A 27,898-nucleotide genomic window follows, 5' to 3' on the forward strand; every position below is an offset into this window, starting at 1 on the left:
AAGGTTCCTATGTGAGGAACCATAGGTCAGTCTGCAGGAAGATAATAGAGAAAATTCTCCTGGAAGTCATTTCCACACACGTGAAGGACAAGAAGGTGATTTGGAGTAGTCAATTTGGATTTACTAAAGGCAAATTCTGCCTGACCAACCTGATTGCCTTCTACAATGAAATGACTGGCTGTATGGGGAAGGGGAGAACAGTGGGTGTTGTTTATCTTGACTCTAGTTAGGCTTTTGACATGGTCTGCCATAACATCCTTGTAGCCAAATTGGGCAGATATAGGCTGGATGGATAATTTATAAAATGGGTGCAAATTGGTTGAACTGTGAGGCTGAAAGAGCAGTGGCGGGTCACTAGTGGCCTTCCCCGATGTTCAGCGCTGGAGTTCATACTGCTTACAATCTTCACCAACAATCTGGATGACTGTGGCAAACACTCCCAGCAGGTGACACCAAAACGAGGGGAGCCATCAATGCACTGGAGGGCAGGGCTGCTGCTCAGGAGGATCAAAACAGGCTGGAGAAGAGAGCTCATGGAAATTTAATGCAGTTCAACAAAGACAAAGGCAAGTGCAGCACCTGGGACAGAATAACCCCCTGCAACAGTACAAGCTTGGCACAGACCGTCTAGAAAATATCTTCCCAGAAAAAAGCCTGCAGATGCTGGTGGACAAGTTGAACTTCAGTCAGCAGTGCGTCCTAAAGTGGTGAAGGCATGACATACAAGAAACCTGAAAGCTGTGTTTCTTCAGCCCCGTTAAAAAAGAGAAAAGGGGATCTAATTGCTGTATTCAACTACTTGTGGGTGGTTACAGGGAAGATGGAGACAGAGGCTTCTTGGAAGGGCACAGCAAACGGATGAGAAGCAATGGACATAAGAGACAGAAAGAGAAATTCTGAGAAATTTTTTGGGATGTAAGGAAGAAAATCCTTCATGATGAGAATGATCAAATTCTGGAAATGGGCCAGAGAGGCTGGTAGGTAGAATTTTTGTCCCTGAAGATATTTGAAACCACTGAACACAGCCCTGAGCTACTTGATCAAACTTTTAAGTCAGCCCCACCCATGACTAGGGTTTGGATCCTCAGCCCAACCAGACCTTCAGAGATCCCTTCCAACCCAATTTTTTCTCTGATTCCCAGCTTTCTCTCCTCCTTCATGAAAGCAACAAAGTCTTGCTCCCAAACTGACATTGAATATGTACATGTATCTGTTTTTTAAATCCTGGAAGATGGCATTACTCTATGAGCAGCGTTTATGTTAGCATGGATAAGCAATCCGTGTCATCTCGTATTTTAGGGGAATACTTTTAAATGGTAAAAAAAAATCATCGTAGTGTTTATCTGTGTCACTTATGTGTTGTAGAAAAGGAAGAATGGCTACTTTTGTTATATTTTGCAGTTAGTTTTTCCATTTTATGTGGAAGCTTTGAAAGATCAGTGATGATTCCAGTATGCTAGTTAAAAAACCTATTTCCTTCAGAATCCAATAACCAGCAAGATTTTAATAAATGCCTGTGGGAGACTTATTAAAGAACCCCAGAATAACTTTGCTCCGTTGCCTTTTCATTTTCCATCAGCTTTTCAGGAGTCAATTACCTTTATTTTTGTATGTGAATATTGGAATATACCAGAGCTTTTAAGGAACTTTAAATTTGGTGGACCAGATTCTCACCTGCGATAAAAACATGAGTGTGTAGCTGTGTATCTGTGTACACATTGTAAAGGGGACTTTTAGGCACTGTTAGACTGTCCCAGCTCACAGAGCGTCAGGAGAGGAAACGACCTCAAGTTGTGCCAGGGAAGGTTTAGGATGGATATTAGGAAAAATTTCTTCACCAAAAGGGTAATCAAACTTTGGAACAGGCTGCCTGGGGAAGAGGTGGAATGGCCATTCCTGGAGGTATTTAAAAGACAGGTAGATGTGGTGCTTAGTAACATAGTTTAGTGGTGATTTTGGCAGTGTTAGGTTAACGGTTGGACTCGATGATCTTAAAGGTCCCTTCCAACCTTGATGATTCTATGATTTTATGATAACCACAAATCATTTACAGCAGCTGGCTTTTGGAATCTATGCTTCTTCTTCCCCAGAAGAAGATGGCAATAGAGGAATGTTGTAAGATGCTGCTGCACATCAGGTTCTAAGCCACTATAGGTCTCCTTACATGGAGGTATTCCTGATGAGAGCTGTGATCTTTGTCCCTGCTTATTTTAGCACCTGAAGCTCAATATTAAGAGAGGTGGAAGACCCAAGAAAAACCTGATCTTTATGTTCAAAATGAGAAATCAAGAACCTAACTGCTAATCTAACCATAACTGGCGCTTTTAGTTAGTTTAGGTTAGTAGCACGGTGGGTGATGGGAGGGGAAGGGTCTCTTGGGAAAGGCAAAGGAGCAAAATTGTTGATAGACATTACTGAACTCATCAGTTCTTAAAGACAAAATCTACATGTGGCTACCAAAATATAAATTTTCTTTTTCTCTATTTAGCAGCTCAGAACATGCATGCCTCTGAGTAAAATCAGTGTTTAAAAAAGATGCATACCAGATCCACATACAAGCAACTGTTCAGAAACAAGTTTTTATTTTCCTGATTTTTATGCTGTGCTGTTCACCTTGAAATGGAAATGCTGAAGCTGTTCCAAACAGCATACCTGTTGTGAGTGCCAATGCCCATTTTCATGTTTTATGTTTTTCTTTTAGCGTGTGGAAGAGCCCTACAAATTGATGAAAAGTAAGAAATAGTGACACTAACTCAAAACTGAAACAAGCTAAAGAAAGAAAGAGAGAACATTCATACAATAATTTTGTTTCATAACTGTATTGTGTTCTAAGGCCATGGTATTCAGCTGGGGATTTTCCAGTCAGGAAGATATAAACACAGGCTGTGTAGGACAAAGACTGCCAATCTGGTATTTCCAGAAAATGGTAAATTTATCATATCGTGCATGTGCAGCATGTACAAATGCACCTTTGGAGATGAGTCAGGCTTACTAAGTAAGCATCTGTAAAACCAGCTGCACTGTCTAGGTGCAACGGATCAGTGCAGTTCTTCCCAGGAGTGTTGGCCATACTGTGAAAGCACGTAGAGAAGCTTCCTGAAAGCATGTCTTTCTGCATGGTGTCACGCAACCTGGGGATTTTTTCACGTTGTCAGATGTCGGGCAAAGTGATTTAGAACAACTGCTCATGTGCAGCAGCATCACACCGTAAATAATGATCACATTTTCCAAGATTTACACAGACAAAATTCTTGCGTTCGGAAACGGGTCAGCTTATCTATTGCTTTGGCTGCTGCTTTTTCTTCTGTTGTTTGCATGTGACTTGTTTGTGTTGTTTTAACTGGGTGATAATGGTTCTGTGTCTTCAGGTGTGTTTGCCTGATTTCTGTAACAGCAGGACACCAATATAAAACTACTTAGTATCCTCTGGTCTCACAATACACAGTCAACTTGAGTGTAATGATACATGCAGCTAATATAGGTATATGTGCTCCTATAATTACAAAGTGTTTGCTACGTCTAAAGTGTAACAGCTGCTGTAGCTGCATTTTAGCTGCTGCAGTTGCATTTTTGGCGTGCTTTGACTGCTTTTAATCCAGTAATGATACTTGTGAACACTGAACCACACAACAGTAAAGGTTACCCGTTCCAGTATGTATTCAGGATCCCTGGTCATTTTGCGTTGGTGGGGCAGGAGCATCCAACCCCTGTGGATCCACATTAGTTTGAGTCTACGTCAATGTGCTGAAATCACACTGCTGATAGCAGCACGGTCTTGGTTGTTTCAGTTCCCTCTGCATTATTTTTAGCCGTCTGCAAACGTAAAAACTGACTAGGGAAATTGTGATGTTACTCTACCGGCTTCCAATGAATGAGATAAGACGACGTTTGTATTTACCACCAGCAGCCTTTAATTTGGCTGCAGTCCGCACCCAGGCATGTATGTGTACTGCAGAGCTTGCTGCAACAGTGACTGTGACAACCACGTACCAGGCTACTTTTAACTTGCCCTTTCCATACCAGCCTCTTTGTATTTCATCCTACAGCGGCATCACTGCGTGTAGGGCAGTCAACATTAAGCCTTCATTTTGTCTTTTCTCTTTTGACTGCACGGACCTTTAGGTCTGTATTTGCTTTGAAAAAAAATATTTCAAACATTCCACACATCCTTACTTACATGGAAAAACCCTGGCATGAACAATAACAACTGGGGAAGTGTTTCACTTCCCTTTTCTGTTTCTCACAGAGTTGACTATCAACATCATATAAGATGTAATGACAGTTAAGGACTCAACAGAAGCTTTTTTTCAGAAAACTTGCTATTATACGAGCTGGTACAAATTAAAAATAGGCAACAGATGATTAAGTATATCAGTACTTCTTAATGCTGCATCCCCTTTTAACCTAGGAGCGGACAAGAATTCTAGGAGAAAATTTGACTGTTTGCTATCGCTGTAATGAATAAGGGCCTTTTGTCTCCTTCTTTGGCTCCCTCCCCTCCACGTCTCTGCACCCCCTTTCAAACAGCACAAAACACACTGAAATAAACAAGCAAGCTACACTTTCAGTTATCCTCACGCACCAACATTTCCCTCTATTAATCAATAGTCGTGGCAGACGACTGGGGCCCACCACCCGCCTTTAAGCAGAGGGAGAAGAGACCTTCAGGATCTGACCCGAAACACCTTCCCCCACCACCTCCCAAGCGCAGGTGCTCGGCGACCCCACCACTCGGGGACCACCCGGGCATGAGGGGCGCAGCCGAGGCCGCGGCTTTCCCGCCGCCGGAGCTGCCGTGCGTGACTCCCTTCTCCCTCTGGAGGGAGACACAGTCCAGCTTTTGGCTGCCGGCGCCGCCGCGTCCCTCCTGCCCCTGTCCCCGCTCCAGCCGCCGCGGCCCCGGGGGGAGCTGCCCGGCCCTGCCCGGCCTGGCGGCTCCCTCCCCGCTCGCCGCCCAGCCTCCCGCCGGAGGGGACGGGGAAGGGGGTGGGGGGGGTGTCCCGGCGGGAGAGCCGGCGGTGCCACCCGCCCCAGCAGCGGGGCCGCCGGGGGTCCGCGGGGCTCTCCACCTCTCCCCGGCCACGTGTGCCTGCGCGGAAACTTCGCACCCCCCCGCCCAGAGGAGGGGAGGGGAGGGGGGAGCAGCGCCGTGCCGTGCAGTGCCGCGGGGGCGGGAGGCGGCCCAGCCCCGGTGTACGCGGGCCGCGGAGGGAGGCGGCTGGCGCTGCCGGCGGAGCCCCCCCGCCCCCTCCTCGGTCAGACAGAGCGGCGGCCGCGGGGACCCGCTGCCTCGTCAAGGGGCTGGGGAGGAGAGCGGCGAGGAGCCGGATAAACACCGGGGAGGAGAAGAGCGTCCCTCCCATCCCGTTTCCCCTCCCGGCAGGGCGCGCTTGGAGCTGCCTCCGCTTGTCCGGCCGCCCGGGGCGGCTCCGCGCCCCTCTGCGGTGCGGTGCGCTCAGGTTGGGCGCGGGGCGGCTGCTGCTGCTGCTGAAGGTGAAGCTCTCGCTCTCCAATTACTTTTCCCAAGAGGGAGAAGGAGGCAGCAGGAGGGGGAAGTCGTGCTGTGTGCGAGCGGCAAACCAATCAGAGATGCTCTAACGGAGGGATTGCTGCAGGACGCGCCGGCTTTTCCTCCCTTCCTCTGCCGGCGGCGCTGAATCGGGACCGCACGCAGCTGGCGGAGGGGCCGGAGCCGCACCGGGCTGCAGGACTTCCTCACCCTCCGCTTTTCCGATACCTAATCCATACTTCGTCCTCTTTTCATTTTTTTTTTTTTAATACTCTGAAATCGTGCTCGAGAAACACTTCAAGTCTTCCTTCCCTTCCCTTTCCACTTACTTCGCCCTTCCTCCAGCATCTCTTAACCGGATTCCTGGTGTATTCCAAGAGAGAGGCGGGGGGGAGACCCGGGCGCCGGCGGAGGGCTGCCTGCCCCAGCCCGGCCGAGCGGAGCCGAGCGGAGCGCGGTGCCGCTCCATGCCCCCGGGCGCTGGCGGGGCGCGGGGCGTCTGCCGGCGATGCCCGGGCGGTAAGGCTGGAGCCGGAGCTCCCCCGCGACGGGAGGCGGCCGATCCCTAGGTGTTTCCAGCAGGAAGCGGGGCTGCAGGTAGGTGAGCGGAGCGCTCCAGGGGCGTGTGTCTGTGTGTCTGTCCAGGCGCTGCCGGGGGGGTGGGGAGGGAGATGCGGGGCCAGGCGCAGGGTGTGCGGGGCTGCCGCTCTCCCGCCGCCCAAAAGTTGCAGAAAGCCGTGTGTGTGTGTGTGGGGGGGCTGCCTTCGCCGCCCTTCCGCGGCTCCTGCCGGCTGCATAGGGCAGCCTCCTCCCTCCCTGCGCCGGGGCATCCGCAAGGCTTTTTTATTTTTATTTTTTAATTTTTCCTTTTAATTTTATTTGATTTTATTCAAAAGAAAATTTCATCCTTTCAGCAGAACGGGGGGGGGGGGCGGGGGGAGGGCAGGGGAACCTACCCGTTTTTCAGCCCAACTCCTTGTGTAGGAGGGGTGGCCGCTAACTCGCAACACCCCCGGGCACTTGGGGGTTTCCTCTGCTTTGGAACCCGGACGCTTCCTCGGCCGCCTTCAGAGAGCGGCTGGAAGAGCAAGGAGCCGCTTTGTGAATCCTTTGGGGGGAAAAAAAAAAAAAAAAAAAAAAAAAAAAAAAAAAAAAGAGCTATAAAGAGACGGTTCGTGGCGTCATTTCTTTCTGTAACGCTCCCCAAGTTGTGGTGTATATAGCATGAAACATACCTTGTCCATCCACGTTTCTTGCTTTGCATTTCAGTGAACTCATTTACCTACTAAATACGTTTCAGGTCCTGTATACGAGGAGAGGGCTTTTCCCTTATTGCACCCCATTTATAGCTTTGCAAGAGAAAGTTGTAAAATAACCTGCTTTGTTCCTGTGGAGCTGTGGGATCGGACACCAGGTTATCTATGCAAAGAATAAAGAGCGATAGCTCTCACTGCCCTGTTTGGAGTTGCCATGCCTGGCTCTTGTGTGTGTTTCATTCTTACCGAGGGTTAAAATCATTGCTTAAAGCAGTTTAAATTATATGTGTAGTTACAATTGTGTCTTTCCATCTTTTGCTTGGAGATTATCAGTATTTTTTTTAGAGCACTAAGTACCTCACTTCTACCACGCACCCCCCCAGCAGACACCGGCTCAGTATTTAAAGAATCGTGCTTTGACTCCTGCAGAACTGTCAATTTAAATAATAAACATACTCAACCCCTATTCCTGAAAGCCCCGTAAAGCATTCAGGGTCTTAGGGTCTTCGCACGGCAGTGGATACATTTAAATTACTATTGACTAAATGATAATTGTTATCTGGTTTCTTTATCTTACCAACTAGTTTCAGACATTAGCATTCAGCCTGCTACATGTTTAACACTTCAAAGCTGCTTTATGGGCTGATCTAAGTGAAGCCAAAATGATAAATTAAGATTCTTTTCTGTAGCGTAAGGTAAACACTAGAAAAATAGTAGTTCAATGGTAGTAGGAACACAGCTTAGCTGAAGTTGGGAAAGAGCAAACTAAGGCATTTTTATCAGGGCTGGCAAAGGTTACATCTTTCATTGTACTTTTTCATAGTAATTGTACAGTCATTTCAAGCTGATGCCTAAATTGTTTTGTGACTATATAATTAACAGTAGTAAAGTAATTCACATAAATTCCATTATTAACATTTTATTTCAGAGAGCTGATACCGCTGAGGCAATATTGAAAGCTATGTGTTTTTTGGTTTCATAAAGTCACAATTTCCAAATCTACAGTACTGTTATTCTTATAAATATAAACTAAGTGCCATAATTTCAGTGGAAAGCTTTGCACAGTTAATTAATAGCAAATTCACTGTTTCCACATGTTGGTTGAACATAGGGGACTTTCAAAAATGTGGTATTAATTTTAGATATGCTGCTGATAGTGGGTGACTGAGATAAAATCTTGATTCCTGTCATGCTGTTTTAATCAGAGAATGACGACTAATCTGGCAGTGTCTGTTATCATACTGGACATACGAGGTAACCTTTTTTACCTGTCTCTTCCTTTGATCTGAGGGATCCCAGCTTTACATGCAGGTGCTGGTAATGCACTTCATAATTCTAGTGGGGAATACATGAAAAACTTGTTCTGAATGGAAGTAAATAGATGTGTGTACAGACGGATATTGGAAATTGCTTTACTGGCAGGTTGCAAAGTGATGATTCATTGAACCCCATCTAGATTTACATAAAGCAAATAGTACTTTACACTGTATTGTGGTGGCAGAGAAACATGTAGCAGCCAAGAAGTTCCATAATTTCGTCACAGGTGATGACAGACTTGATAAAGGACGTCTTTACAAATGCAGGTTATATGGTTTTGGTGAGCAAAACATACCATGGAATTTTTCAGATCTGAGCGTCTTCACTCTTAAATTGATTGCTGGCCGTATTGCTACTTACCGACATGCGTAAAGCCTAAATAGTGTTATTAGAAATATGTTGCGTAAATTATGTTGTATGTAAAAGAACAATGCTAACTAGTTATCACACTAAAGGAAATCACTGACTTTGGAAAACAGAAAATCACATTACCTGATACTCATCTACACAAAGATGTGATCACCATCTTGAAAAATTATTCTGAATGATACAACTCTGAGTGAGCAAGCAGTTCTAAGCCCCTGTTTTAACTTCTGCAGGATTTTATTAGAAATGCTTCATTAAGTCACATTATTCTGCAGCTGTTTGTTCACTGAAAATTAAAATAAAAATCAGGAAGTTTATCCAGCAAAGCAGCATTATTTCCTTTGTTAAGTACTGAAAGTTCAAACAAAAAAATCCTTTAGCATCAGCGTGCCAGAAACACTGAGTATATCCTATTTTTGTGATATATGGATGGCATTTACTGATGCAATTCATCAATGTATTTATTAGTCAAACGTCATCAAACAAAGAAAATAAATGAAAGTAAACAAAGACTGCGTGATGATGCGGAGCCTAAAGGAAGGGAAGACCCTGGAAATCTAATTAATTGATGTTCAGCCTCATATTTACAGTCTATATTTAAACATCTCATTTAAATATCTTTCTCTCATCGATTTTCTACTACAGCTCCAGATAATTCAGGTAGCAATAGCTTTTCATTTCAAAATGCATTTTCCATTTACCTTTTGAAAGGCTGTGTTTTAAAGGCATTGAGGCTAAAGTTGCGTTTGGATGAATAGAACAGAAGGGTCCCATGTCAGCAGAACTGAAGAGTGACCTGTCCGCGTTCATGACCGTTTTTATGTGTTAAGAGGGGCATCCCCAACTGATGCAGACTTTCACTGCTCCATTGGAGTAGTTGAAGCTCTGACATTTTAAACCAGCTGGAGATTTGCTCCATTATCCTTAGATCATTGAATTTAAGTGTATATTTTAAAAGGATTTTGCTTGCCTTTTTTTTTTTTTTTTTTTTTTTTAGGATGAGAAAACATTTACATAGCATACTGAGCTTCACAGAATCCATTGTAAGTGTACACCTTCACATTTGAAATACTTTTTAGAAACAGAGGCCCACTCTTGGAGCTATTTCAACATGAAATTTGGCCCAGTGATTTGGTTTTGTAAGCTGTTAATACATGCTTCAAAACACTCCTCCTCATAACTCAGTGCAGATTTATAAAACTCATCAGACATAGGAATGAATGTGGAAACATCAGGGGTAATGTTGTTCTTTTTTTCTGGTGACGGTTACAGAGCTATCTTTTGTTCTTGGTAGAACTTGGAAAGATAGTGATTTTTGTGCTTTGATTCCTTATACACCCTTGCCAGCCACTCTTGCTTACCATATGTAGTCAGTTATTTATCAAAAGAGAAGACAAAATAATAAAGGCCACCTAATGTACTTTTTCATACTGCTAGTGCAAACCAGTCACATTTTTAAAATAAACAATTCGAGGCATTTTTATAGAGCTTCTTTGCTGCAGCGTGTTTTGAAAAATGCTTTGGAGATAGAGAAAATAAAGACATTGTGCTTTACAGTACTAGTTATGGCAGGACACTACATGCTTACATAAAATGGGACAAAGTCACTAAAAAAAGCTTTCTTAGCTTTTTCTTCTGTTCGGATACATCAGGACACTGATTTGTAGAATGCATTGTAGCTGTAGCTATTGCTTGAAGGAGCACTGGAAAATGCTTTGTATGGATTTGATCCTTAGTCCTTGCGTGAGTAAGCACTTATAGGAGTAGCTCCTGTATCTTTTGCGGTATGGAAGAATCACTTATATAATTGCATGTGTAAAAAGCGAGAAATTGTCGTGTCGTCCCCCCCCGCCCCCCCACCTGCCTTGTTTAAAGCTTATCAAACCTTGTAATCCATACTACATTAACAGCTTACATTTTCCAGTAGCCTCACTTCACATCTTGCTGATCTTGTAATATGAAACTTGAACACAGGTCTGTCGGTACCCGGACAGCATTGTATACAGCCGCCTCTACCGTGAGCATCCGTCTAACCACACCAAGGGGAGAGCCGCAGTACAGGGCAGCACACAGGTGAAAGCACACAGAGCTTTTTTTGGACTCGTGGGTGTTTGGTAATCTTCTATGCTTAAATCACAAATTGGAGCTAAGGTCTCTTAAGGTGCTTTAGGTTGACAAACTTCACAAGTAAACATGCACAAGCACAGTTCAAGAAACCTATTCGGTTGTATAAATAGAAAAATATTAAGAAATAGATTCATAAGTATGAAACATTTTTGAGATGGATAATGAAGTTTTTAGCCTTGGTTGTATGCTGGCCTCTTGTTGGGTGGAAGATTTCTTGCCTCTGTTGCAATATTAAGATCCAGTATTTGAAGATGAGGTACAGGACTAGGCGGACCACTGGCATGATCCAATAAAGAAATTTCCTTCTTGAAATGCAAGGAGGCGGTATTGCAGTACTGTATATTTTAACTGACTTAGTAGAACCAAACTGCAACTGCTTTGTGTACTGTTTTTGCTTTATTTTTCCCTTTTAAAGCAGGATATAATACATTTCTAAAATAATCTCTCAGTAACATGCAGTCTCACACCAGCTCTTTTAGAGACAGGAGCACAGACCTGAGAAGTCTCTCACATTTGCAGTGATACTCTCGTATTGGATTTCTTCCACTCCCCCACTGCAGTTTCTGCATCACATATTGATAAGGCAGAGCTGTGGCTTCCAGTCCGTCTCACCACGAACCAGTTAGCTATGCGATATGTGGCCCTCCGCTCATCTCCATCTGACATGTGGTGTCATGGAATGGAGGAGACGGTATGCTTGCAGCCCTTGGGTCACCAAATGGCTTTTCATGCTCATCCGAGCATCCTTATCCAGGACACTCTTCTTGGTTACAGGCTCTCCCTGTGGCTTCTCCCTCACCATGTGAACCTACATGTATGAGAGGACCTCTCCCAAAGCCTTTGATGTGCAGTCTCAGGCTGGGTGCTGCCTTCTGCCTTGTGGCTGTGCAAATGGGAGCTCTGAGAACACTGCATTAAAACTATGTGCTCTAGATCCCCTTTCAGTTGAGACTTTTTTGGCGATCGTTCCTGTTTAAGATCCCTGTTTGGCCTTTCAAGTTCTAGGCTCAACCATAAATCGTCGTTGGCTTTTGTGTCATTGTACTTAATGACTCTGCAAAGTAACACAGAGTGTCTCGATGGCTCTGGGGAAAGGTAATGGCTTTCTGTGCCGTTTGTATGTAGGAAACTCTTTGAAATTTGGATCCTTTCCAGCAAGGGATGAGAGTCAGTACCATCTAAAGCTTGTCTCATGGTTTATCTAAAATGAGTTAGTAGTCTTAGTTTGGTTCTTACTGTAGAAGTGCTCAAGTCGCAAAAGTCACCACTAGCAAACTGTAGGACATGGGCCTGCTGTGTGCACAGAAAGGCAAAACCTGAGGTCTGATCACGCAAGGCATTTCAGCTGTAAGTGCGTGGCTTCAATGGGACTAGGCAAATTAATGATGTGCTTGAAGACTTTTCTGAAGCGAGCTTGAATAAACATTGCTAACTGCTTCGAGTGATCCATGTGGAAGGCCTGTAGGTGGGGTGGTGTTGAACCGACTATGTTTGTGTCTGTATTCTGGGTATATATTCAAGACTCGAGCTTTGTTTCAATGGCTTGTCAGCCCTACACCTTTTATAAACATTCAATCCCCTTAAATTCAGAACAGAGACTATAAAACAGCAGGTAATTTTCAGAAAGATGCTACAAGTAGCTACCCTATATTACAGTATTAGAAACTACAATTAAAATCATGTAGATTTTCAAATGTGATGTTACTGGTGTGGCACTGAAGTAAAAATATTACTTTCTGACAAAGCATATCAGGCTATGGTATTCTTGCTAGAAATGAGGTCATGTTTAAAGCTTAATTGCAGAAAAAGATCTGTTTCAGCACCATGACAGAAGAAGAATACCCTCTCTGGATTGTGTTACCTGTTTTTATTTAGCTTAGAAATTTTTTTATCTATGTATTGTAACAAATAAGCTATACTTAAATAAGATGGGAAATTTTATCTTGAGGTCTGGTAACAGCAGCAAATGAAGTAAGATAAGTTCTGGTTTATAAGCTTTCTGGAATCAAGACAGAAGAAATATTGTATTTGTATGCTGACACAACATGCTCTAGATTCAGATATATTATCAGCCAATGTGCTTAAAGTTGCCTGACACTTCTCATTATATGATCCTACTTTTTTCTGTTCAACCTAGAATCATGAGGGATATCCCTTGCATTGGAATTAAGGTAATACTTAAAACACATTACTCCCAAAGTGTCCAAACCTTCATAATCAAAGAATTATATTGGTATTTGTGCAGTGGATTTTCAAAGAAAGAAGGCCATGAATCCAGGTGCTGGTTGAGCTTCTGACTTAGGAAATGCTTTTTTTTACCCCCATGCAGATTAGTTTTCCTTTATGGCAATGAGATTTTATTATTTTCTGTTTATAAACATCATAATTTGATTGTTCTGGTTTAACCCTGGTAGGTGGCTCAGCCCCTCCTAGCCACTTGATCACTGTGCTGTAGTGGGGTGGGAAGAGAATCAGGAGGGCAAAAGTGAGAAAACTCGTGCGTTTAGGTAAACACAGTTTAATAGGCAAAGCAAAAGCTGCATGTGCAAGCAAAGCAAAAGAAGGAATATATTTACTACTTCCCATTGGCAGGCAGGTGTTCAGCCATCTTCAGGAAACCAGGGCTCCATCACGCATAACAGCTACTTGGGAAGACAAATGCCATCACTCCGATCTTCCCTGCTTCCTCCTTCTTCCCTGCAGCTTTTACTGCTGCGCATGGTATCGTATGGTATGGAATATCCCTTTGGTCAGCTGGGGTCAGCTGTCCTGCACCTCCGATCTTCTCCCTGGTGGGACAATGTGAGAAACAGAAAATAAGGCCTTGATGCTGTGTAAGCACTGTTCAGCAATAACTAAAACATCCCTGTGTTATCAACACTGTTTTCATCACAAATCCAAAACACAGGAACTTACAAGCTACTATGAAGAAAATTATCCCAGCCAAACCCAGTGCAATCTCCACCCCTTATTCTTTACCATTTATGTCATGCTCAGGTCCCACACTATCCAGTACATCGTCATTAAGCACCCCCCTCCCCTTCCTGCCCTTTGATAGGCACACAGATGTCATCCCTTAGTCTGTGGACCACCCCTGTATAATCTCCATAAAATGTCCATTGCATTCATTTAGTCCATGACTTGGGTTCAACTTGTTGTGGTGGTCACTGTGGACAGGAGAGGTGATGTGTTGTGTGGAGTTATCGGGCACCAAAGCCAGCTCAGTTTGGGTCACTGCTGCACTTGTGCTGCTGCTTGCGAGGCTTGTCCTCTGTTGGTTTGGGTGGTTTCTGCTATACTACTTCCTATAACGTGACCTTTGGACCAGGTCATAGGGTTTAACATTGTAATGAACTCCTTCGCTTGTCCTTGCTCCAGCATGGACTTATCCACAGATGACAGTCCCTTCAGGGGTATACCTGCTGTGGTGTGGACTTATCCACAGCCACAATCACTTTGAGGTGTACCTGCTCCAGCGTGGCCTTATCCATGGGCCACAACCCCTTTAGAGATGTGTCTGCTCCAGCGTGGCCTTATCCATGGGCCACAACCCCTTTAGGGAGGTGCCTGCCCTGGCATGGCCTTATCCATGGGCCACAACCCCTTTAGGGAGGTGCCTGCTCCGGCGTGGCCTTGTCCATAGGCCGCAGTCTCTTTGGGGTGTATCTGCTCCAGCGTGGCCTTATCCATGGGTGTCCTGATTTGAGGTAAAACAATCAATTTTCTGTTTTTTTAATTTTATTTTTTAGCTGGGCCTCTTCTAACTGATTAAACTCTGAAATTAACAGCATATTGTTCAGAAACTGTTCGCTCTCAGAGTGATAAGACCCTTCAGGGGTGTACCTGCCATGTTGTAGACTTATCCACGGCCACTGATGCTTCAGGGTCACAAAATCCAAAACACAAGACCTTATGAGTCACTATTAAATAAAATTAACTCTATCTCAGCCAAAACTACTACATTGACAGAAGTATTTTTGGTGATTCTATCGCAGATTTTGTGTTACCACATAGATCAGCTTGTGGTGAAAACCTGACAAAATAAAAGAATGTAACTCCGGGTAACTTTCATCCCCTTTTGAGCTGCTTGTCCTTCATCTGGGAATCTGAACCCACCTGCCAAAGTACTTCATACATCACTTTGTGCTGTTAGTTGACTGTACAAGGTTTTAAGGGGCTTTAGCCCCTCCTGTTTGTGCAGGCTGGCGTGGAGTGCATTTAGTTGTGACCATGCAAATGCACAGCTGCCTTCTCCCATTCTGATCATGTTTGTGTTCCCTCATGTAATTGTTGGGGTCACTGCTTATGTGAAAATGTACTAGGAGAAAGTTTAAGCTTAGCTCAGCTGTTTGGAGCTTCTTTCGCTTTGAGGCTGTGGTGTAATGTTTTAGTTTTGGGGTTTTGTTTTGGTTTTTTTTTAACAGTATAATTATTCTTAAAAGCTTCAGAATTTCTTTGGAGTTGCTTTGATTTGTTACATTATTATAAATGCGTACTTGACATCTGGTAAATACACACTTCATGCTTTTAAAAAATGAAGTATGCTTTTATCAGAGCTATGGGTACGTAACTGTTACTATGTTTTCTTATCAGAAGAGAAATTACAAAATTGCTAATTATTCACCTACACAAATTCTATATAAACACCCTTTGTGAGAAAAGTGCTAACACAGCTATTACTACAGCGGCATGAATACACCGAGTCTCTTTAATGTAACACCTTGTTCCCATTCCCACTTTAAAAATTGAACTCCCAGACATGGCACCCATATTCTCCTCTTCCTCATCATCCTCCCAGCTGCCCATAATCTAACTTTTTCTCCTCTAGCTCTCCTTGCCCTTCCTTTTCTCTTCACTGTTCACCTCATCTGCATTGGTGTCATATGATCTTTCCGAATGTCAAGTAAATGCAGACTGCAGTCAGCATTACCAAATTGCTTTCCTGCCAAAAAAGTCTCTTTTCATATGCCATGACCCGTCATCTCACAGTTAGCTGCAAGTCATTCTGATTCCCAAATTTACAATATATTTTCTATTTAATGAGCTATTAAACATTATGCACTTTTTAACTTCATCTTTTCTGACTAACTGCATTCCTCCTGATAATTATAGCTTCAGAAAGAAACAATTAATTTGAAACCAATTCTGCAACAGAAGTGACATTATTTAGATAGCATTCCTCCATATCCATGCTCTAGGGATTATCTCATTAGAATATATTTATATTTGGAAACTCCTTGAGACCATTATATCAGTCCAATAGCCACCATGTTGTCATCAATAATATAGACAAGACTACTGCATAAGCTGTTTTAATAAAACACAAAATGAAAATAGATACATGGATGGATGAATAGTTAATTTCTGCTTTGACTAAATAAAAAAAAAATCCACCCCAGGAGAATGTTTTGTCTAAATTTAAGTTAAACACAAACACAAATAATATTCTGTATATATTGCATAGATGTGGACATTTTGGAATTGGAATGTTATGCTCATATATTCTTTTGGTCATGGTAATATTCAATTGTTAGAATAATTCTTCAAATTAAGTGGTTGTCTTATAAAAAGTTTGCAAAAATTGCAGATGACTCAGTAGCGATGAGTGAGTTCAGTCTTTGTGCTCATAGGCTCTATTACATCTGTGTTTTTATTGAATCCAATAATATCTACTAGTTCAGGCTGTATAATCCTGCTTCTGCCGTTGTGGTTAATGATATCCGGTTAATGCATACAAACTAAATGTCATAAATGCACATGTGTTCAGCCAATAGTTTAGCTTGTGGTAAATCCCAATAACTTTTCCATGAATTCTAATTTGAGCAATTCTAATTTGAGCAACCTTGTCTAGCGGGAGGTGTCCCTGCCCATGGCAGGGGGGCTGGAACTAGATGATCTTTAAGGTCCCTTCCAACTCTAACCATTCTATGATTCTATGATTTTTTTTTTCACTGCTACTCAGAGTTCTGCTTTAGCAAAATATGGAAATGAATGACAGAAGAAAACTTTTTTCAATGACCCTGCCATGGCAGAAGGTAGAAGTGTACATTTTAAAAAGTCTTAATCTTCAGGTTTGAACCTTATGCTCAAGATGTAGTAAAAGTAAGTCTCTAATAGACTTCCTTCATTTGTCGTGTATCGGAGCTTGTGCCTAGTTCTCACAGTTACTTTGTGGGAACAATATTGAAAAAGTTCCTGGGGGAAAATTTCCTTTCTCTGAATCAGTAGATGTTAAACGCTGATTTAAAATGAGTGCAATATACATATGGTTGAAAAATGTGCTGTGAGGTTTTCAAGCTACCTAAAATTCTCGTCACCTTCATAGCTGAGGGGTGTGATGTGTATCCTCTGCCCTGTTGGATACTGTAAGTTCACAACTTACTTGTGCCTTATGCATCTTTGCACCCCCTTTTGAATATATATCTAAATATGTGGATGAGTAAGCAGTTAAACAGGTACCTTCACTTCTTCCCTCATTTCTCTTGAAGCTGGAAGTTTTTGGTTCAGCACTGCTTCAGTTCAGTTGCGATCTTTTCTGGTTTCTTGACATAGTAACATGACAGCCCTAATTCTGTCAGCTGAAATAAAATATTTCTTTCTAGTGAATGATTAAGGTGATACAAAAGCAGATTTTTATAGCAAAATATTTTTTATTCTCCCAAACTTCCTACCCATTAAACCAAGATAAAAGAAAAGTCTGTGTATACCCAATCCTACCTAAACTTTACTATTTTATTGGAAAAAGAAGTTATGATTTAATGCTTATGTCCACAGCTGTTCTGAGTTGCATATTTCAGTCGGTGTCTTTCTTTCAGCATCTTAAATTAAGCAGTTGTTGGTAATTCATGGCTTCCTTCCTGGAGAGACAATTTGTAGCTGTATTGTTCTTTTAATTTCTGTATGTGTTCTGGTCTTGACCAGAAGATCTGTATTACTTTTATCTAGCACCCAGAAAGAACATCTTTTCCAATTACTGGCCAAGCTATTGCAACTTTAAAGTTATTATCTCTCCACAAGTATATTTATTTTTCTTTTTATTTACAGCTGGTACTTCCACTTGCATATAAAATACATTTATGTCCAAATAAATATAACAATCCAAAACCAGTTATGAACTGATTGTATGTGAATTAGCTATGTGACAGTCAGAAAATTAGTGTATATCAGTCTACATTATCAACAGAAACCATTTGATAAACACACATAATTTTGCTGTATATACAATACATTCCTGGTTCAGCAGTGGGCTGTGGAGTTCAGACCATAGCAATGACAGATTGTGGAGATTTAAAGATACATCTTCTCTGTTTTACCGCTTTTGGGGTTGTTTGTTAGCTAATTATAATTTCTCAGTTGGTCTTTGACAAAGGATGAGTCAGGCCTATCATAATGGTTTCAGCTATTAGATGACGGGTAGTTTTGGAGGTAGAGGGGATGTTGGAGCTCTGCACATAATGATATGTTGGCTCCCACAATGTGGTTGTTTCTAGTAGAAATTATTATTTGAAAATATTTGTTCTCTTTACTTTCGCCTTTCCCCTCACATCAGGAGAATTTTTGAAGTTAGGTCATTGCCCATGAAATACAAGATCTGTGATTGGAGCCCACTGGAAAAGGAAGTAGCATAACGGACAAACAATTTCTCTGTTTTGTTTTTATCAGCTGTTGCTGAGGTTCTCCAGTGACTATGACCTTGATAAAGACATTTAGTTTTTTATTCAGTAGTTCTCTTCTGTGAAGGAGAACTGAACTTGGCCTGTTGAGGAACTTCAGTAATGGCTGGAGCCAAACAACAAGTGGGACTAGACTATCAAAAGAAGGAAATGAGAATATGAGAAAAATACTGCTTCATACTTTGATGAACGCTTTGCCATATTCTTTCTGTTGTTTCATAATAGCCAACGTTTCATATAACACTGTTATGTGAGGACTTATATAACACTAATTTGTGCAGGGATTGAACAGTCATTCCGGTTTTGGTGGAAAGAAGCTGTACCTGGCCTCTACTTTTTGTTCTATTTTTATTTTGTGCTCTTTTCACATGTGTGGAAGACATTCATTAGTGTTTCCCAGAAATGTCTAACCATACATTGGTGAAAGGCATGCCTGTCTATGACTTTCTATGGAACCCTGCTTTGTAAGGCCTTTTCATTCTTAACTGTTTTAAATACTTTCTAGCACTGAAGAAGACAAGACCATTATTGGTGAAGAGAAGGCTGATGAAGAGATTGTGCATGTCCTTCCTTTTTAATTTAAACAATCTTTAACTTGGGCTTCTGTCCAAGAAACACTTTCTTTGAAAAATGAAACCAAATGTATTGTTCCATTAGATTTTTTTTTCAGTTTTTTCTTTTTTTAATTGTGATTGAATGACATAATGTCTTTGATTAGTAACTACATACTAACAATTAAGAACTTTTGTATACTTATAAGTACATTCTTCTACAAACATTGGATTTCTAATTGAAATGTCCCTTACCCCAGTGCATAGTAATGCCAATTACTTTAGTACTCGAGTAGTAAGAGAGCACAACTCCTTGCTTTTCTTTTTACCAGCATAATAATTTATAGTAGTAATTTTATATGAGAGTTTTAATTTTCTAGTTAAATTTCCAATGAGCTTGTCATAATTGCAGAACTAGGTCAACTTTTTTCCCTTTCTTTGCTGTTTGAGGGCACTTCTTCCTACCTCTGAATGCTTTTAAGCCCCTACTGCTTTATCTCTTTTTGAGCATAGCCATCATTTTGCCATCCCATAGGACACATTGACCTTCAACACCAGGCTTCCTCAGCAGGTCTAACTGATTTGTGACCAGGATTGAAGAAAACAGTCAGAAAAATTTTAAATGCAAAGTTATTTTTAATACTAAGAATCAAATATAGCAAAATATCATAGAATCATAATATAGTTAGGTTGTAAATGATCTTTAAAAATCATCTAGTCCAACCTCCCCTGCAATGAGCAGAGACATCTTCAACTAGATCGGGTTGCTCAGATCCCCATTCCAGGGGTGGCGATGCCACCTCTCTAGGCAACCTGTTCCAGTGTTTTACCACCTCATTGTAAAAAATTTCTTCCTATATCTAGTCTAAATCTCCTCTCTTTTAGTTTAAACCCATTACTCCTTGCCCTGTGTGAACAGGCCCTGCTAAAAAGTTTGTCCCTGTCTTTCCTGTAGGCCCCCCTTTAAATACTGAAAGGCTGCAGTAAGGTCTCCCTGCAGCCATCTCTTCTCCAGGCAGAACAACGCTGACTCTCTGAGCCTGTCTTTATAGGAGAGGTGCTCCAGCCCTCTGATAATTTTTGTGGCCCTCCTCTGGACCTGTTCCAACAGGTCCATGTCTTTCCTACCCCAAGAGCTGGATGCAGTACTCCAGGTGGGGTCTCACCAGACTGGAGTAGAGGGGGAGAACTACTTCCCTCAGCCTTCTGGCCATGCTTCTTTTGATGCAGCCCAGGATGTGGTTGGCTTTCTGGGCTGCAAGTGTGCGTTGCCGGCTCATGTTGAGCTTCTCATCAACCAACACCACCAAGTCCTCCTCAGGGCAGTTCTCAATCCCTTCATCCCCCAGCCTGTATTGATACCAGCTGTTGCTCTGATCCAGGTGCAGGATCCTGCACTTGGTGCCGTGTTAAACCTCATGAGGTTCACACGGGTCCCCTTCTTGAGCCTGTCCACGTCCCTCTGGATGGCATCCTGTCCCTCAGGCATGTCAACCTCATCACCCAGTTTGGTGTGATCCACAAGTTTGCTGAAGGTGCACTCGATTCTGCTGTCTATGTCGTTGATGAAGATATTGAAGATACGTATAAAATGGACTGTCTTTTCTATCTTATCTTCAGTTTACCTTTTCCAGTTCATAGCCCAGGTTGATTTGCCTTCTGCAGTTGCTCAAATATCTGCGTAACACAGTAACTATTTTGAGAAAAAGTTAAAGGTCTTGATCAGCAGACACCACAAACAGAACAGAGATGCAGCTAATTTTGCAACTGCTAGCAGTCCTGTCATTAATGTTGGTTATTAAAATAGCATCATATCCCTTCATGGTTAACTCCATGTGTTCAGTTTCTCTGCTAGCCTTCAATACTATAGAGATTTCAGACAGAGTACCACATACCTCCTCTTTAATTTCAATCTCAAAGGTGATGCAGGAAGTTTAAAACCTGCTCAGATGGCCTAGATCTGTCAGAGAAAAGAGAGTCGAGCCCTTCACATAACCATTGCAGTTATTCTGAAATTCACTCTATGAATCTCATATAATAAAAGCTCTTTGGGTGGCTGATTTTGATTGAAAAGGTGAAGGTGGAACCACCTTTCAGCATTTTCAACACTAATAAAACTTGTAGTTGGAATTTACCTTTTTACTGACATTAGCAAATCCGGAAGCTGGAGAACAGCTACAATTGTGTTTTATGACCACCTTGTGTTACTTGATTGGCCTGAAGATCTTTTTCCCAGTGATTAAAATTTATGATTTGGAATGATACAGCTAGGTGTAGCAGTAGTCTGATAGGTCTCATAGTAATATGTTTCTTTGCCTGTTCAAAAGTATGGTAGTAATTTTATTTTTTGAAGTTATTCTTTTTAATCTTGAAGCCTCTGCTCAAAAATCTATTAACTCCCCTGGTATTTGGAGAAGAGTAATAATGGTGTATCATCAAATAAAATTCCTGAGCTAGCTTAAAGAATCTGAAGAGAACACCTTTTCAGACATCTCCTTCTCTTTCTTAAAAAAAGAAACCAAAACAAAAGGGCAAAGGGGTCCAGGGAGGCTGGGCGCTCTTCAAGAAGGAAATTTTAAAGGCCCGGGAGCAGGCTCTCCCCAAGTGTCTCAGGTCTAAAGGGTGGGGAAAATGGCCAGTCTGGATGAATAAGGAACTTCTCTTGGGATTTAGGAATAAAAGGAGGGTTTACCACCTTTGGAAGAAGGGACAGGCAACTCAGGAGGAGTACAGAGATCTTGTTAGGTTATACAGAGAGAAAATTAGGAAGGCAAAAGCCCAGCTGGAGCTCAACTTGGCCACTAACATTAAGGACAACAAAAAAGTTTTTATAAATACATCAACAAGAAGAGAGCCAGGGAGAATCTCCATCTCTTAGTGGCTGCGGGGGGGAAAGTTGCAACCAAGGACGAGGAGAAGGCTGAGATACTTAATGCCTTCTTTGCCTCCGTCTTCAATGGTCAGACCAGCTATCCCCAGGGTGTTCAGTCTCTTGAGCTGGAAGATAAGGATGGAGAGCAGAACAAGCCACCCATAATCCAGGAGGAAGTAGTCAATGATCTGCTTCTGCACCTAGACGCACATAAGTCTATGGGACCGGATGGGATTCACCCAAGAGTACTCAAGGAGCTGGCAGGAGAGCTCACCAAGCCTCTCTCCATCATTTATCAACAATCCTGGTCAACAGGGGAGGTACCAGATGACTGGAGGGTGGCTAATGCGACGCCCATCTACAAGAAGGGTCGGAAGGAGGATCTGGGGAACTACAGGCCTGTCAGCCTGACCTCGGTACCAGGAAAGATCATGGAGAGGATCATCTTGAGTGAGCTCTCACGGCAAGTGCAGGGGGGCCAAGGGATCAGGGCCAGCCAGCATGGGTTTAGGAAAGGGAGTCCTGCTTAACCAACCTGATCTTTTTCTATGACCATGTGACCCGCCTTCTGGATGCGCGGAAGGCTGTGGACGTTGTCTGTCTGGACTTTGGTAAGGCCTTTGACACTGTCCCCCACAGCATTCTCTTGGAGAAGTTGGCGAATCATGGCATAGACAAGTGTACTCTTCGCTGGGTTAAAAAGGGGCTGGATGGACGTGCCCAGAGAGTTGTCATTAATGGGGTGAAATCCTCTTGGCGGCTGGTCACCAGTGGTGTCCCTCAGGGCTCAGTTTTGGGGCCAGTTTTGTTTAATATCTTTATCAATGATCTGGATGAGGGGATTGAGTGCACCCTCAGTAAGTTTGCAGATGACACCAAGCTAGGTGGGAGAGTTGATCTGCTTGAGGGTAGGAAGGCTCTACAGAGGGACCTGGACAGGCTGGATCGATGGGCCAAGGCCAGCTGTATGAGGTTTAATAAGACCAAGTGCTGGGTCCTGCATTTCGGTCACAACAACCCAAGCAATGCTACAGGCTTGGGGAAGAGTGGCTGGAAAGCTGCCCGGCAGAGAAGGACCTGGGGGTGCTGGTGGACGGCCAGCTTAACAGGAGCCAGCAGTGTGCCCAGGTGGCCAAGAAGGCCAAGAGCATTCTGGCTTGTATCAGGAACAGCGTGGCCAGCAGGAGCAGGGAAGTGATCGTGCCTCTGTGCTCGGCACTGGTGAGGCCTCACCTCGAGTCCTGTGTTCAGTTCTGGGCCCCTCTGTACAAGAGGGACATGGAAGTCCTGGAGTGTGTCCAGAGGAGAGCTACCAGGCTGGTGAGGGGTCTGGAGACCAGGTCATATGAGGAGAGGCTGAGGGAGCTGGGCATGTTTAGCTTGGAGAAGAGGAGGCTGAGGGGAGACCTCATTGCCCTCTACAGCTACCTGAAAGGAGGTTGGAGAGAGATGGGTGTTGGCCTCTTCTCCCAAATGAATAATGACAGGACCAGAGGAAATGGTCTGAAGTTGCGGCAGGGGAGGTTTAGATTAGATATTAGGAAGAATTACTTTACTGAAAGAGTGGTCAGGCACTGGAACAGCCTGCCCAGGGAGGTGGTTGAGTCACCATCCCTAGAGGTGTTTAAGAAACGTCTAGATGTGGCACTTCAGGGCATGCTCTAGTGGCAGAGATTGTAGGTTGGGTTGTGGTTTTTTTTTTTGTGTGTGTGTGTGTGTGTATGGTTGGACTCGATGATCTCAAAGGTCCTTTCCAACCATGAAGATTCTGTGATTCTATGAAAAAAACAAAAAACAAACCCACCACAAAACAGAAGCTATACAAGGTTAGAAGTAAATGCACCTTTAGTTGTGATTTTTTTTGTTGTTGGATAATGAACCTTTGCAAAGCTAGATTCAAAGTTACAATCTATTTTAATGATAATAGAAACTACTTCTTCAGAGACTTAAGTGTGTGCAAAGGGTAAAAAACTTTGTGTGTCACCCTGTTGCTGCTTTGTGCGTTTTAAGAGTCCAGTGCTGCTTGGTTTTTGGTGTTGGAAATTCAGTCATAGCCTACCAAAAAGGACCGTAGAGGCAGGATTCAGCTTGAGCTTGACACCTAAAATAGCTGTCCAGTTGTAACTATCTACGTGTGAGATAGTTGCTTTAGCTTCATAGTCAAGGGAGACCCACAGTAGGGTTCAGGTGCATAACATAATTGAGAACACTCTAGAGTATCTTGTCTGCCCTCAAAGTGCTACTTCAGATGCATGCAGAATCCAGTCTGAATCAGATGCAAGATGCCTTGCATCGTATCTGCCAATCCCCTTGGACATCTCAGATGGTTCTAGGTGGTTATATTCAGGCACCTGACTCCTGTTTCTTATCAACAGACCTGTAGAATGATGCTGCGTGCCCTAAAACAGATACCTACTTTGGTTCAGCTGAATAGTACTTCAAGTCGTGGCAAGTTGGTCAAGTTGAATACCTTGCCCTCAATGTATATTTTAACTTTCTGTAGTGAGCATTTTAAATGCGTCAAAGTGTCTAAGATACTTGGATGGGATTTGTAGCACTGCGTCAGATCTATGACATGTGACTCTTGGGCATGTCAAATACCATGTTTAGTCAGCTGAACTGAGTACTTATATTTAATGCCTATATTTAAGTGTCTTAACCTCGAACATATCAGTACCTGTGTTACTGATAGATAACAGGAAGAATTAATAGCATCATATGCAACAGTTCTGAAATGAATTAATCTTGGAGGCAATTTCTGCTAAAACTTTATTTTTGCCTGTTTCTTTGTCTATCATTTAGTGATGTAGCCTAATGCTAAATTCTAGATTGTGAAAAAATACCTCTGCTCCCAATTCAAAGGCTGGGTTGTCAGCTGAGGAATCCAGATCCGGATCACTGAGAATTTTCTCACACTAAAAAATCTCACAAGTTATGAGCCTGCTAACCAAACTGGGTAAGCTAGATTTGATGTTTCTGACAATTTAAGAGAAATAAATAATCAGAGAATAGCTTTTTAAAAGTAGGTCTGGAAAGGGTGATTTCAGCTTTTCTTCTAAATCATAAAGAGCATGACATTAATTAAATTTTATTTCTCAGGTCAACTTTTGTTGCTGAGAGCATCATCTAGAAGGACAGTTAACTTCAGAAGAAGCATTTATTGCATTATCGTGTAATAGGGGGAAAAAAGAGGAAGAGTTTCCACATGAATGAATAAGCATATACTGAATGCATGTAAAAATCTATTTACAGAGTTTCAGAGCAATAAACCAAATGTGCAGTCCTGAAAGAGGCATATTTTGTATTAATTATTTCTGTGACAGTGGCACTTAGCATAACCAGTCGGGAGTAAGGTGCTGAACAAAGATAAAGGAAAAGATTTTTTTGTCCTTTACTTTGGTTCACTTGCAAGACTGAACTCTGCAAGAGAATCTTTTAGTCCTTAGTCCTTACTGCAGCTGCCTGTGCTTAGGTCTACAACTGTAAGTCAGAACGTTGTCCTAGCTGTGGCAGTGGTTCATGTGCCTCAAACTACGAGGAGTGGGAAGTATGTAATTTCTAATGTCTACTAGTCTTTTATCAAAACAAACAATGAGAATGTTATAAAGATTTCCTTTGTGGTTTTCATTTTCTGATGAGTAACTTAACTGTGATTCATTAAGTTTCTTTAGTTTTGGCTTTTTGTAGAATACAGGTCTACTGGCATCAGACCCCAAACTCCCATTGTTCTCATTGGAACTGGATAGACTTAATCTACACAAAAAAAAAACCACCACCAGAAAACAAAGCAGAACAACTCTCCTTTTTCTAATGGGAGTAAGTAATATAAGAAGAACATCTTCTTTACTACTTCTTGGAATATGAAACTCTTTACCCCAGAATTACAGCGAATCTTAAAAATGAGAAGTAGTTTTGCTTGTCCTTTGTGTTGTGAAGTGATTCTTAGTGTAGGCAGCAATGATTTAAGTCACTGGGTAGATAAAATGCTTGGGCCCCAACCCTGACATGATTAGGAAATGTGCCTTCTCTCCTCATCCCATATCCCCCTCTTTTATCTCTTCCCCAGAATTCTTCTCTTCACTCCTCACTATCAGCAAAGTGATTTTTGACCGTATTTTAATTTGCTGGGGGTCTTCAAGGCTCCTTACTATTTCTAGACTATGAAGAATCTGTCTGGATTCCCCCAATACCTGTGTTTGAGAACCTCTTGTAGCAGGACACTTGTATTAGCAAAATATCAATATCTGACTAATTAGAGATGAAATGCCAAATGAGTATTGAGTAATGCAGTTTTCTAACTTTCTAATTAATCGCAAAACACATGAAAATGTTAATTATGGTTGGAAAGATCCTAAGTACCATTTTGTGAAGAGTTCTTACAATTTTAATTGCAAGAAATGATGCAAATTGCCAAAGATATAATATTTGGAAAAAAGGTTTCTCATGCCGCTTAAAATACAGACATAAAATATTTTCTGGTAGGTAAAATTGTAAACTTCTACAGAAAAATGAGGATTATACTTCTTTCAGTGAATAAACATTATCCTTCCTATGTACTTAGCTGCCTCCTTTTATAACCAAAAGAAAAAAAAACGAAAAAAAATCCTTTGCTTTTAAAATACTTAGACAATGAAAAAAATGTTGAAAATTCCTAGTACATTATTTATGATAACTTTTGATAACTGTTAGCACAGGTTTCATAACTGATGACCAAATCTGTCTTTAAATGTTAGAGTGGATATACATACTTAGATTGATGGGTACAGTTTAAAACCCTAGGGCCTATCTATAATAGAAAGAATTAGCATCAGCGATTTGTACAGCTGAACTGATGGTGAATGCTGTTTAGATAAAAATGAATGAAGGATGAACTTTGTCCAGCCCCGGTTCAAAGAAACCGTTATATATTGGACCAGGTTTTGACCAAGCCATGTGCTTGCATATGGCTAGAATGCCCACGTGCAGTGCGATAACATCTTTAAAGCAAGACACCTCATGGTTAGCAACAAGGCAATACTACATCTGCTTTAGGCCCTTTTTTTTTTTTTGCTGAATTCATACAAATGCATTTCCACAAAAAGTACAAACAGCTGCCCAGCAGTACTTGTGCAAAGTGGAACATTTCTGCTGAACCCATTTCATTCCACTCTCTCTGTCCCTTAGATGGGATAGAAGTACTTGAAGGTTGTAACACAGCATGGTCTCTAGGAAGCAGCTCACATGCTGTACACGTGCATATGTACCTGCTCTAAACAAATACAGACTTTGAAAAAGACCAGAAAATACAAGGGATTTATCTGCTTTTTGACTATTTGCATGGTGACTTTTGTAAGAGCTATGATAACCAGGATACATATAGATTGTGCATATAATGAGTATCTGTCAGGAGTCATTAAGTTCTTTCTCCATATTAAGCAGATTGCATTATTAACTTGGGTTCACTGTTTGCATTAAATTTGAAGAATTACCTTTAGCTTTTGGCAGGTTTTGTTTTGATTGCTGTATAGATGTATTTATAATCAGCCCTCATTTTTGTAACAAAAAAGGAGGGAGATAACAGAACTTTGTAACCCTTCTGAATTGTTTCACCTTTCATTTCCTCACAAACCTTCCCAAATGAGTATATTAGCATCATTTCCTAGAAGAAATTTTGCTACTCTTACTTAGTTTTTCATACACTTTCATTTCTTCGCCATAGCAGCATAGAAGAGAGCATCAGCAAAACTTCCACTAGAATCTTGACTTTCATCCTACTTCCACTCCAAATGTAGACCAGAAAGTCTGCTTTCTGGGGAGCTCACTTGATTTTTTGTAGCATCCAGCTGACCTGCTGGGCTACATCAGCAGTACTGCTTAGTGCTAATGGGAATGAAACTTCAACATGAGGAGACAGCAGATTTTACCTTGGGTGATGCTGATGTCTTTCTCAGGGCCAATAAACCGAATCTTCCCACCCCCTCCAGTCAAAGCATCTTTTGGACGTGAGGTCTGCATTTTCAGCTGATGCATGGCCACGGTACTTTATGTTAGGGATGTGAAGTCCTTATGGCTGCCATTGACCTCAGTTATAATTTGCAGTTCTGCAGCTCTGAGTGGGAACTTTCTATAAGCACAAATTAAGATCGCATGTGTAAATTGTGAGACAGCCTGCATAACTTACTGTCATTTGTGCATGTAAAAAGATTATGTGCATACAGTTCAGCCCATATGCTGAAAAAACAGCACTG

The 27,898-nt window shown here is 42.1% G+C and overlaps 1 protein-coding gene across 5 annotated transcripts in view; it reads left to right on the top strand.

Annotated features, from left to right (window-relative positions):
• The first annotated feature begins 5,225 nt into the window (after window positions 1–5,225).
• The window catches only part of TAFA2 (TAFA chemokine like family member 2), a 195,572-nt gene continuing 172,899 nt past the window's right edge, over window positions 5,226–27,898 (top strand). For 3 of the 5 annotated variants that reach the window (XR_010069510.1, XR_010069512.1, XR_010069511.1), the window contains exon 1: window positions 5,226–6,106. The gene's annotated coding sequence lies outside the window, so the exon portion shown is untranslated. The remainder of the gene's footprint in view (window positions 6,107–27,898) is intronic. The other 2 variants (XM_063323072.1, XR_010069513.1) reach the window with 2 other exon arrangements.

This window comes from Chroicocephalus ridibundus, chromosome 1, assembly GCF_963924245.1.
Source record: "Chroicocephalus ridibundus chromosome 1, bChrRid1.1, whole genome shotgun sequence".
NCBI classification, from domain to species: domain Eukaryota; kingdom Metazoa; phylum Chordata; class Aves; order Charadriiformes; family Laridae; genus Chroicocephalus; species Chroicocephalus ridibundus.